The sequence below is a fragment of the Eupeodes corollae genome, chromosome 1, assembly GCF_945859685.1.
Source record: "Eupeodes corollae chromosome 1, idEupCoro1.1, whole genome shotgun sequence".
In the NCBI taxonomy this organism is placed as follows: domain Eukaryota; kingdom Metazoa; phylum Arthropoda; class Insecta; order Diptera; family Syrphidae; genus Eupeodes; species Eupeodes corollae.
Window position 1 is genome coordinate 186,925,802 of NC_079147.1, and position 12,068 is coordinate 186,937,869.

Consider the following 12,068-nt stretch of genomic DNA (forward strand, 5'->3'; position numbering starts at 1 on the left):
CATTTGCACTAAATAATCTTCAAATATTAATTTATATGGACCGTACTATCGATTCAAATAAAGATTTTATAAATTTTACGGAATTTTTTGGAAAAAACTTTCCAATACCTTTTAAGAAATCACCCATTAGAATTCAGAATGTTAAAAATCTCTAGGAAACCAATAATGCGTTTTCTTTTAAGTTGTAACCTAAGACCATGCCAACAATATCATTTTAGTTTAATGACTATTTCTTTGTTTTTAACGGGTGTTAAATTTTTTTAATGAAATGGAAACTGACCAATTTAAATAAATATGGTGCCTCTGGCCTCTGTTACAAGTATTAGAATATAACACTCAATTATAAATTATAAAATTTGTGTTAATAACTTTAATAACTTATTAGTTTCTTGTGGATTTTAAGTATCAAGTTTTTTAAGGAACATTTTTTAAACAAAAATATTTGTTTGTGATTGAAATAAAATAAAATATCTAACATTAAGTAGTTTCTAAATTTATGTGTATATTTATAAGTTAGAACCAGAATAAATAAGTATCTTACATATAAGCATTCTTTTACGTTATCTACTACATCCTTGGCAAAAATAGCTTATTGAACAAAATAGAGTTTTGAAATATGTAGATTCGGATGAATTAATTATTGAAGACATAAACATCTTGCACAAAGTGTACAATAACATTGAACCAGAAAATACGTGAAAATGGAAAATGAAAACACAACAGGTACAAATTTCAATTATGCGAAATAAAATGAAAAATTAAAACATATACGTGCTTATTTTGAGGTTCGAACGAAACGTTGATTCGAATGACAAAATCTATTCGTTCGAATGAATTTTGTTTATTTTAAGATTAGAATTAAAAATATTCATTTCAGAAAGTGAACCTTATTTTTGTGATCAGCTGTTCTAAATAATTTGACATTTTGATTTGATTTAGTGTGACAACACTATTTTATTTTCGAAGAATCTAATTTTAAATTCAAAGTTTGTCACAGGTTAACAGTTTCAGAATTGAAAAATTAAGTGAAGTTAATAAAGTGATAAAGGAAAACATTCAGGACATGAAGTTAAACATTTTTTCAAGCAACGTTACCATTTGGTTTAAATTTCCATATTGTGTTTATACCGTTTAAAATGTTATTTATATTCGTCACTTATGGTCACACTTTCAATTGAAATGAATATAATCAAAGTTTATAAACTTCAAAATCGGTATAGTTTTTCTTATTTTGGACAAAGTAAACGATAGCAATAGTTTTGTTTCTTAATTCTAATGGCTAAGAACGTTAACATGTTTTAAGAAGAAGGATCATGGACTCATCAAATCCGTTTGAGTTTGACGATTTAAATTAATTCTTCTATTCATTTTTCTATTGTGGTGAGTAAATTTTCCATGTAGCACCGTCTTTAGATGGAGGCCCATGGCTTTTGAGCTTAACGGCAGCATCTCTCCAAAATCGGTCAGCATATCTACACGGCTTACAGAAAAACCTTTAGCTACCTTCGGATTATCCTCCATCAACCTTATCAGGACTTTTTTTGCTCCCTATTGCTCCAATTAGAATGTGACTGCGCGCTTTATAAAATAACAAAAAAAACTTGTCAATATAACCAATTTCATTTAATTATCGAATAAAAATTGTTGAAACTTACATGTTTCGTTTGCTATTGACCAGAAAATATCTAAACAACACAAAAATGACATTTAATTCGAATCATTCGAAATTCAAAGTTTACTTAGTTTTTTTGAATCAGGATTTAATCAGCAAACTTTCGAATCGATCGAATCTCAAAATAAGCGTTATAAATTTCAAGTTTGTTAAGATAACTACCAGGTGCAACATATTTACCATTTTCGGGAAGACATCTGTTGAAGCAGAAAACATCATTACTGATCATCATAAACTTTTATTTTTTAAAACTTGTAAATAGCTCAAATATTGGATTTAAATTACAATTCTGTAACTGACAAAATTTAATTTTGGAATTCAAATCTGAAACTTATATTATACCAATCGCCATCTTTTTTGATATTTATAAATTCGCCTTAAAAGTTTAACTGAAAATGTAACGTAATCTCTCTTTCGAAATTACATACATTTTTGTATAAATACTTTCTAACGAAATAAATTTTTTTGGACTATTGTACAACCCTTGGGGGAAATCGCTGGTTTTTTTGCTTTAACCAATCTCGTCGTTTTACTTCGCTAGCTTTGATGGTCTTTGTTCAAAAGCCATTCAAAGTCCTCGTTGTTTTTTAGCTACCGTTGATAATCAACCAGGATCTACCTATCCTTTCGATAAAGGACATAATAGAGATATCCGGGTTGACGGTCAAGTCTTTTGATCGTTCAACATCACCCCCACATATTAAAATAAGTCTCCAACGTTAAAAACCCAAATCGATTGAGTACAAACATGGAAATTATTGTATTTAGCAGATAAATTTTAGGTTTTTTTTATTTTTTTTTTATTTTTTGTAAAAAAATCGAAAATTCTAATGTTCTCAAAAACAAACCAATATTTTTTTTATTAACTTTGCTTCTTTCAATAGAAAACAAATATTTTTATATTGTACCAGAAGGGTATCCCCTATAAAACCGTTATTTTTCTTTTAAGTTTTCTCAATAACCGACGTCAATATTTTTTTCCACGCAAGCTCTTATATTGCCTTAATAATATATGCTGACCAAAAATGAATGTCATTGTTCATTCTTTTAAATAAAAAAAAATATATTAATTTATTTTTTTTTTCAAAACTCAAAAAGGACTTCAAACTGCAATCACATAATATTTTACAGAAAAAAACTGTGAAATCTTAGATATAAAAAAAGAGGCTGGGATGCGACCCCCACTGATAATTTCCCACCCCGTCTGTCATTTATCTTGCTATAAAGGTTTGTAAGTTTTCATGTTATGTTAATAAGTAAGTGTTGTCGTTAACAACACAATTTAGCATAGAATTAAACCATTTTGAAGACAAACCCATTTTGTATTCACGAGAAAAATCGAAGATTAATTTTTACACATTGTGCGTACTATTTTTTGTAGATTTTTATTTTTATGAAAAAAAAAAACGGATTTTTATGAAAATTACTGAATGTCGAAAACAATACTTTCCATAAGTTTAAAACAAATATTTGAGCCAAACGTAAACTTTAAACAAGTTTGTTTTTTTATCGTTTTGCTTTTTATTTTTTGTAAATTATTCAGAATTTTGCTGAATGTTAAAAACAATATTTCTTCTAAGCTAATTTAGTTTAAAGCCATAATCTCAAATTTTTAAAAAGATGTTTGAGTCGAAACTCAATTTTTACCAACTTTTATTAATTTTTTTACTCAATTTTTAGCAACTTTCATTAATTTTTTGTAAAAAATCTGTGAATTCGATTTTTCTCAAAATTTTACCATATATTAAAAACGTTATTTTTTGTAGCACAAATTTATTTTGGAGATAAAATCATTTTTTTTTTTGTAAAATTTGCTAGGTTTTAAAAATTTGTTTTTCCAGTTTTTTTATTAGAGAAAAAACGTTTATTGGATTTTTTTTTTCGAAATATATATTTGTTTCGTATCACGCTACAATATATAATATACAATTTAATTTAAGTCACTGGCGTTATTTATTCGTGAGATATTTAGGGTTTACCAATTTTCACCTTTTTTCCAATTGATATGGTAAGAAAAACACTCACTCAATTTGTATCACAGGCCTTTCTGCATCTTTCTGCATTATTGTTTGTATAACAAAATTTATTTGAAGTCGATACCTCTACTGGTTCTTGAGCTATGGACGACGAAAAAAACCTCGTGAACGTACGGACTTAAGAACGTTAGTACACACGCACGCTGTGGACGACGACGATCACTTATCTCTCTAAAAATATTTTATTGCGATTCTAAAGACCTTGAAACATGGAGAAATTTCAAAGTTTTCAATTGGACAAATAATTACTATAGGAAGTTAATAATTTAAGAAAAAAACGGTTAAACGTACTGCGTATTAAAGGTGCTTCCTCATATAAGCTGTTCGACATCAGCTTACAATCTGTAGTTCCCCTTCATTCCTTACATGCCTCGTTTACAAGAATGGTTGAGAGTTGTAATTAGAAAATAACAAACTATGTACAAGAAATACAAATTTCCAAAAAAATGCTACTAAAATTGGTAAAATTGGTTTTCGATTATAAATCTAGTTAACATAAATAGATTTTAAAATCAAACGATTTCATCACATGCAAAACATTAGTAATTATAAGTACAGCCCTTTATAAAATTCACTTGATAACTTTAAAACATGCAAACCTACAAAACAACAAAAAACTGCTACGAAATTAATTCCGGCGAAAGGAGAACAAATAATTGACTTGAAATTATTTATTATAAATACTGAATATTTTGTTGTTAAGGGAAGTTATTTCAGTGTGGTTAGCATCCCAGCCCTTATTTATTCTGGATTTCGTGTATTTATTTATTATATTAGGTTTAAAAGAGTTTAAAAAATCTATTCCCAAGTTTGGTTCCTTTTTTGGCGGGAAAAACCCTCGGCCACCTTAATTTTTGTTTTTAATTTCGAATTGTGTTTTAAAATACTTTTCATAAACTTTTTTTTTTTTAGTTTTAAAACAAAAAAACTTTTTGAATTTTTTAAGGTAGTTTTATATAATCGGTCCAATTTAACGACCTGAACATTTTTCGACGTTTCAAGGTCCCTAAAATATAAATAAAATACCTTCATGAAGATGTTTCCGGGTATACCTGATAAATATCAAGAACCTCTGAAAATATTAATTAATCTTGTTTTACAGGTAATAATCACTAAGTGGCAGAAATGACTTTCAAAGTAAAATGCACGATTGAGTTGTAGGAACTAACCAACATACTCATATCTTCAAAGAGTCTGTTTTAAAATGTTTTATGTATTTTTAGATTTTATAAGATAAATGCAAAAAGTTTGTTTTTTTAAAAAATTAAACGCCTTTTGATTTCTCAAGGTAACCTTAATTTTTTCAAATGTGTATTTTAAAATCGTTAGAGGTTTTTTTTTTTAATTAATTTTGTACATATACACTTTTTCTTTTTGGTTAAAAATATTTTTGGTATGCAGTTATTGAGAAATTTCAATTTTTTAAAAAAAATATGACATTATTTAGAGTTATCGAATTTCGACAAAAAAAATTATATTTTTTACCTTACTTATGTGATTTGCCAGGGTTATATTGCCGAAATTGCAGTCTACCACGCCAAGGGACCATCAACTGCCAAAACTTCGCTTGGATTTCTGGCATTCATAAAGTTTTTTTCAAGCAGTTCCAAAAGTACCTTAACTTACTTTTCCTAAGCGGTTACCACTTATAGAAGAGTTGTCCGCAAAGTGGATAAATTTCAATATCAATTGGAATCTATTTCACGAGATCACTTGGGGCACGTATGAATTCTTGAAGAACCTGTCAGTACTCCAGTAGTGAGCAATAGAGGGGTATTTCAATATTCCCATATACATCACGACTCCAAGACATTTTTTTATTTCCTGCACGTTGGTGTCTGTCCATAGCCTTGCGCGCGAAGTACGCGTTACAGAACTGCGCCCCAAAAATTGGTTTGCATTAGCATTTGTTTCCGTAACAATAAGTTGATAAACATCTTCCGTAACCATTAGGTGAAAAATATCTATAGGCTTTACTGATGCTTGTTGAAAAGTGAAACTTTTTAGGCTTTCCTCTGTAACTATTTTCCACTCAGTTGGAGGTCCGTCGGATACACCTGCCATCACAACATGTTGCGGAAGTTCATTTTCTTCTTCAGAAGACGATTTTTTGGGGTCTACCCTTCTACAGTAACACAAACAATTTTTTGTATTGAAAGAAGACAAATTAAGAAAACAAAAATTTTTAACTTCCCATAGGAAGTTATTGTAATGGGTCCGATTTGTCAAATTGAAAATTTTGACATTTCTTTCTCGACGTTTCAAGGTCCCTTGAGTTGAAATAAAAGATGTTTAGAAAGATGTATGTGCGTGCGTGTGTTCGTACGTTTGTACGTCCGTACGTTCGCGACGTTTTTTTCTTAGTCCATAGCTCAAGAACCAGAAGAGATATCGATTTCTAATAAATTTTGTTATACAGATAATAAGGCAGAAAGATGCAGAAAGGGCTCTCAAGAAAATTGCGTGGGTGGTTTTTTAACCATAGCAGTTTGAAAAAAAGGAGAAAATTTTGGTTAACCCTAAATATGTTACGAACCAAAAACGCTAGAGACTTGAATTAAATTTTATATAATATATTGTAACGTGCTTCTAAACAGGTATATTTTTTGAAAAAAAAAACAATATAACGGTATTTTTTATAAATCAATAAAACTGAAAAAAAAAATGTGTCACCTCCAAAATTTTACGACTGAAGTATGATTTCATCTCTAAAACAATTTTGTGCAACGAAGAATAATGTTTTTGACATCTGATAAAATTTTGAGAAAAATCAAATTGACAGTATTTTTTATAAAAAATAAAAACCTAAAAAGAAACATTACTCAAAGTTTGTAAAAATTGAATATCGATTCAAATATCTTTTCAAAAACTTGAAATTTAGGCTTCAAACTTATTTTATCTTATAAGAAATATTGTTTTCAACATTTTGAAAAGTGTTGAGAAAAATCGAATTGACAGTTTTTTTACAAACAATAAAAACCAAAAAAAAAATTATAAAAGTTGGTGAAAATTGATTTTCGACTCGAATATCTCTTTAAAAATTTTAAATATTGGCTTCAAACTAATTTTATCTTATAAGAAATATTGTTTTCAACATTTGGTTTTTAAAAAATTCGAATTGACAGTTTTTTTTACAAAAAATAAAACTTAAAAAAAAAAGCAATTCTAATACTTGGTAAAATTTACTTTCGGCTCAAATAGCTTTTCAAAAATTAAAAATATTGTCTTCAAACTTATTTTATTTCACAGAAACTATTGTTTTCAATATTCAGTAATTTTTATATAAAAATCGAAGAGTCCGTTTTTTCATAAAAAATAAAATCTACAAAAAATAGTACGCAAATTTGGTAAAAATTGATAGGAGTACATATAGACAAACTTTTAAGCAAGACAAATCGACAGACGGGATGGGAAGTTATCAGTGTGGGTCGCATCCCAGCTTCTTTTTAATTTTTGATCAACACATACACGAATTTGCTCAAAACCTTAAGTTTCAAATTTGAAGTCAATCGACAAAATGCTTTGTGCTGTACGGACTAGGACAGACAGGTGGAATAAGTTGTAATTTTTAAATATTAATTTGATTAAAATCTCAAGTTCGAAATTTGTACTAGGCCAAAACTTGCATATAGTTTCTACGTGTCGCAAGTAAAAATTGAGTCGGTGATTTTTAAGTAATAAAGAAATTAAAAAAAAAATAACAAATTATACTTACTTACTTTAGTTGGCTCTGCAGTCTGGGGCGGAATTGGGCCTCAACCAACATGCGTCTCCAGCCATCTCGGCCCCTAGCTAGTTGTTTCCAGTTTCACACGCCAAGTTGGTCGAGGACTTCACCAACCCGAGTACGCCACCTGAATCGCGGATAATTCGAAGTTCTTCCAGGCTGGAGCGTTGATGTCGCTCTACATGACCCAGCCATCTAAGCCTTTCAATCAGCTAACTAGGTCAGTTTCGCTGTACAGCCCGCACAGTTCGTCATTATATCTTCTCCTACATTCTCCATCTATGCGTACGGGACCAAAAATCACCAGAAGAATTTTGCTCTCGAAGCAAACAAACTATACTGATCCTAAATATGTCTCACATAAAAACGTTATCATAAATTCAAAAACAAAAGCAACTAAACCTAAAAATATACTAGTATAATATCGGGATGAATAAGGTTTCAACCCAATAATCTCGAAAACATATGAAGGAATAGACTCCAAACCAAATTAGAATTTTTACGAAATATTATTCTTATTCATAAGATAATTTTCTAACAAAAAAAAACAGTCAGTATTGTTTTGATAACGAATACAAACTTTCATAAAATGGTACTTAAATTGGTAAAATTTGATTTTTAGCTAAATTATCTCAGGAATAAAATCAAATATTGATATCAAACGAAGTATTTTTGTTAACTTTAATTTATTTGTTGCACTTTAAACGTAATGTAATGTTAAATGTTTTTAAAATACAATCACAATTATAAAGCTAGATTCATCACACTTTAAAATGTCCAAGTCCCAAGAACAAAAGCAAAAAAAGGTAGAATCATCAGAGTGGACCATTTATAAAATATATTCTTGTTTACTTTTCCTACTATAAATATCTGTTTTCAGAATTGTTAAAAATTCTAAGTAAATTTGATAGAAAATACAAATCTCAAAAATTTCCTGAGAAAGCTCTTGTTTTTTTCTGCAGTTAAATATTTTAAACAAATGACCTCTGACCTTAAAATAAATTAAGCTAAAGAAATTCTAAAAACACCCTTGAGAACTTGTATATTCCTTTTTTAAAATAACAAAAATATTATTGAATGAATCATTTTTATTATTTATCTTCACAAACAACCAGACTTATAAAATATCTGTTCAAAGAATGATAAAAGTCATCCTCATCAGGATGTATTATCTATGATATGTTTTTGATGTTAAACATTGTCCTTGACCTTAAAAACAGAAACCCTTTTTCATATCCAACAAACAAGGAATACAATTCTTTGGACAGAAAAAATAATGTATGAATGTTTTTTATCTTCTATAAAATATATGTAGCATAATATAAGAAACCAAACAAAAATATTTTCATTATAAAATTCAAGTCCGCAATATATATCCTTGCAGCACCATTATACACATATCCTGTTGACTTTTGCCATCATCCACACACGTCACGTCACTTGTTATTTGTTTGTTTTGAAAATGTTCTCCCCTTAACATCAGCCATCCATCACACACATGTCATGTTTTTCATTTCCATCCCAAGCCCAACCACCATTTTGTGTTTTTTTTTGACAACAACAAAGTTAAAATGAAAAGAATGAAAACAACATCCTGTGATATATAGAAAAAAAATATAAACCGAAATAGATATTTTTATGTATTTTTTTAACATGTTTCTTATCTTAAACTTGAAGTTAGAAAATTTAATAGAAACACTTTGTAAAATGTTATTTTAAATTTTCTTTTCAGTTAAGCAAATCTGAATTTTTGAGGAAGAACATCATTGTCAAATTATTTTTCTTTGCTGAATGCTGTGTCAAGAAGCTTGTAACGGTAAGTGGCTATACAAAATGTAAATATTTTTGTTTTTAATCGATTTATCTACCTACACATAACAAACATGAAATACCGACAAAATAAGGTTATGACGAACTCCGGTGTTTCGTTTGAACTGATCTTCCGTTTTTTGTTGAAAGAACTTTTTATATTTAAGCGAATCTTTTATTTATTTAAAAAGTAATCTTTGATATTTTTCTGTTCACATTTTTATTTAATGGACCCTTTTTCTATTTTCATCTCAGTTTTGGTCAATATTCTTTCAAATAAATGATTTGGGGCATTGGTATCCTGGAGTGAATTTTTAATTTTCACTTGAATTTGTATTTAAGCTTCTGGAAGTAAAAATATTGCAATTTTTTTTTAATTTTAGAGAAACAACATTAAAAACTCTCCTTAGTTTGTTGTTGTAGGCATTAAAGGTGATTGTAAAATCGACTGAATATGTTTTATCCAGTGATTATCAGGTTCTTATGGAATTAACCGGCCATGTTTAAATAATTTTTGATAGTTGTTATAGACAACCCCTCCAAAGCTCTGGAAAGATGTAGAATCGCATTCAACAAACTCATTACATGTGGTCCTTCTTGGTTTTCGGTGTTTGAAGCTTTCTTTAGTGATCTCAATATAACCAGATCCAATGAAAAAATGCAAGATTGATAGAAGTAAGACCGTCGATCTTCGGATGTGTGGTCTACTAACAACTGAACTTTTCTTGTTTATTTTTGTCAACTGTGATAGACCATTGAGTTTTTTCGACTCATATCCAATATATATAATGATAGATGTTTTTCCTACTACAAATTGGGTGAGACCACTTTCAATTTGTACTGCCACCTGATTCGCTATCTTCATCCACTGTGCCGTCCTTTGTGTTTTCGAATTTCCGTGCCAGAGCATTGGTTGCCAGACGCATCTACGTTACTTAGCCATCTTAGTCGTTGGACTATTACCCTTCTGGCTAAGTCTTAGTCGCTGTACAGCCCGTACAGCCCGTACAGATCATCGTTCCATTTTCTCCTCCACTCACCTTCGATGCATACGGGATAGTAGATCACGAGAATAACTTTTTCTCGAAACGACCCAAGGTGCTTTCATTTATATTTGTCATAGTCCATGCTTCTGCACCGTAGAGTTTAGCAGGACGGGGATAATGAGTGCCTTATATAGCGACACTTTGGTCATTCCGATGGTATCTTAACCCAAAGATACAGCGGTTAGTAAGAATAATTTTAACTTGATCTCAGCGCTGGTGTTGTTTTCAGTGTTCATAGCGGAGTCTATGTAGACAAAGACCTTAACTACCTCAAAGTTTCGTCTGTCGATGGTGACGTTATGACCAAGACATGTCGGTGTTGTGGGCCCTTTCTTGATGACAACATGTACTTTATTTTGCCCTTATATACTGACAAAAACCTCATTGACATTAGGCTGAGTCCTTCCCATTATTTCAAGCACATCAGTACATGCCAGTTATAAGAAAGACTTTTGAAGTATAGTCTTTTGGCAGTCTTTTTTCATGGAAATGTTCTTTTATGTTGTTTCTAAACTTCTTGTAGTAGCTCGAATTCTCCATGTGCATTCTGCCCAAAAAATTAATTTGAGAGGGTTGCCAAAAATAGACATTGCTCTATACAGCTCCTAACTGTGAGTTTTTGAAGAGGTAGTGGGTGTCGATTTGACGTTCTTATGGTTTTTTGCAGGATCTGCCGTAATGCGAATATTTTATCGAATGTGAACCATCCAGGTCTATAACCACATTGATAAGGACCTTCCAGGTTGTTGGCAATGGGATTTAAAGAAAGAGTTTAGAACCCAGTTGATTGTGTTTCTTAATTTCGAAAATGTTCTTCGACAAAACAAGAAAAACAATTGTATTTTTAAAAGTTTCAATTTCAAAAATCTTCAATATTGTAATAATGATTTTTTAACAAAATTTGAAAAATAGTTTTTGTCAATTCAACATTTTCACAAATTTTCGCGTTTATAAAAATGTTGATACAAACAGCAGTTTGAATGTTTTCTTGAATGTATGTAGAAACAAATATTTTACTACAATAATTCTAAATCAGACTTTAAAAAAATTTTTTTGAAGATATTTTTATAAAAAGGAACACTTTTATCATTTGTCGCGAAATTTCAGGGTTAAAAAACTAATTTTCGTTAAAACTTAGATCTTAAAAATCCTTATAAAAAAATAAAACATTAAAACTCGATATACAAAATCGAAATCCTTGATGTACATAAACAGTTCAAAACAATTCTATTATCGTGGCTTTCTATAGATTTAGAAAGTTAGAAGTTTCATACCTAGAATTTAGAAATACGATATCCAAGCGTCAACAATTATTTTTGGTTTCAGCAACTTCACTTCGACTTCATAAAAAAGTCATCAACGTTACTATTTCAGGCAATACTTTTACCTCAAAATTCAGTTTTTTCTAAAGACAAGTATTTAGTTACTTAACGAAATAATGTCAGTATTTGTAATATAGTATTTTTCAAAAGAAATTTTGACAGTTCATTGGGGCCATATTGTTTCTTGTAGATACTGTCAAAACATCTTCGTTTTCTTAGTCACTAAAGGCAAATCATCACGGAAAGTAATAGCGACGTCGAGTTACACGAAGTTTCCAATATTCGTCGAAAAATCATCTTAAGCGAGGAAGCCCATTTTTTAATTGTAAGCGTAATTCCCAGATCTGGACACAAATCACGCGAGATTCATAAAGTTTTAAGCATCCGAATAAAATAATTGTTTGTTGTGGATTTTCAATTAGGTATCTAACGAATATGTATAGATATACATATGTA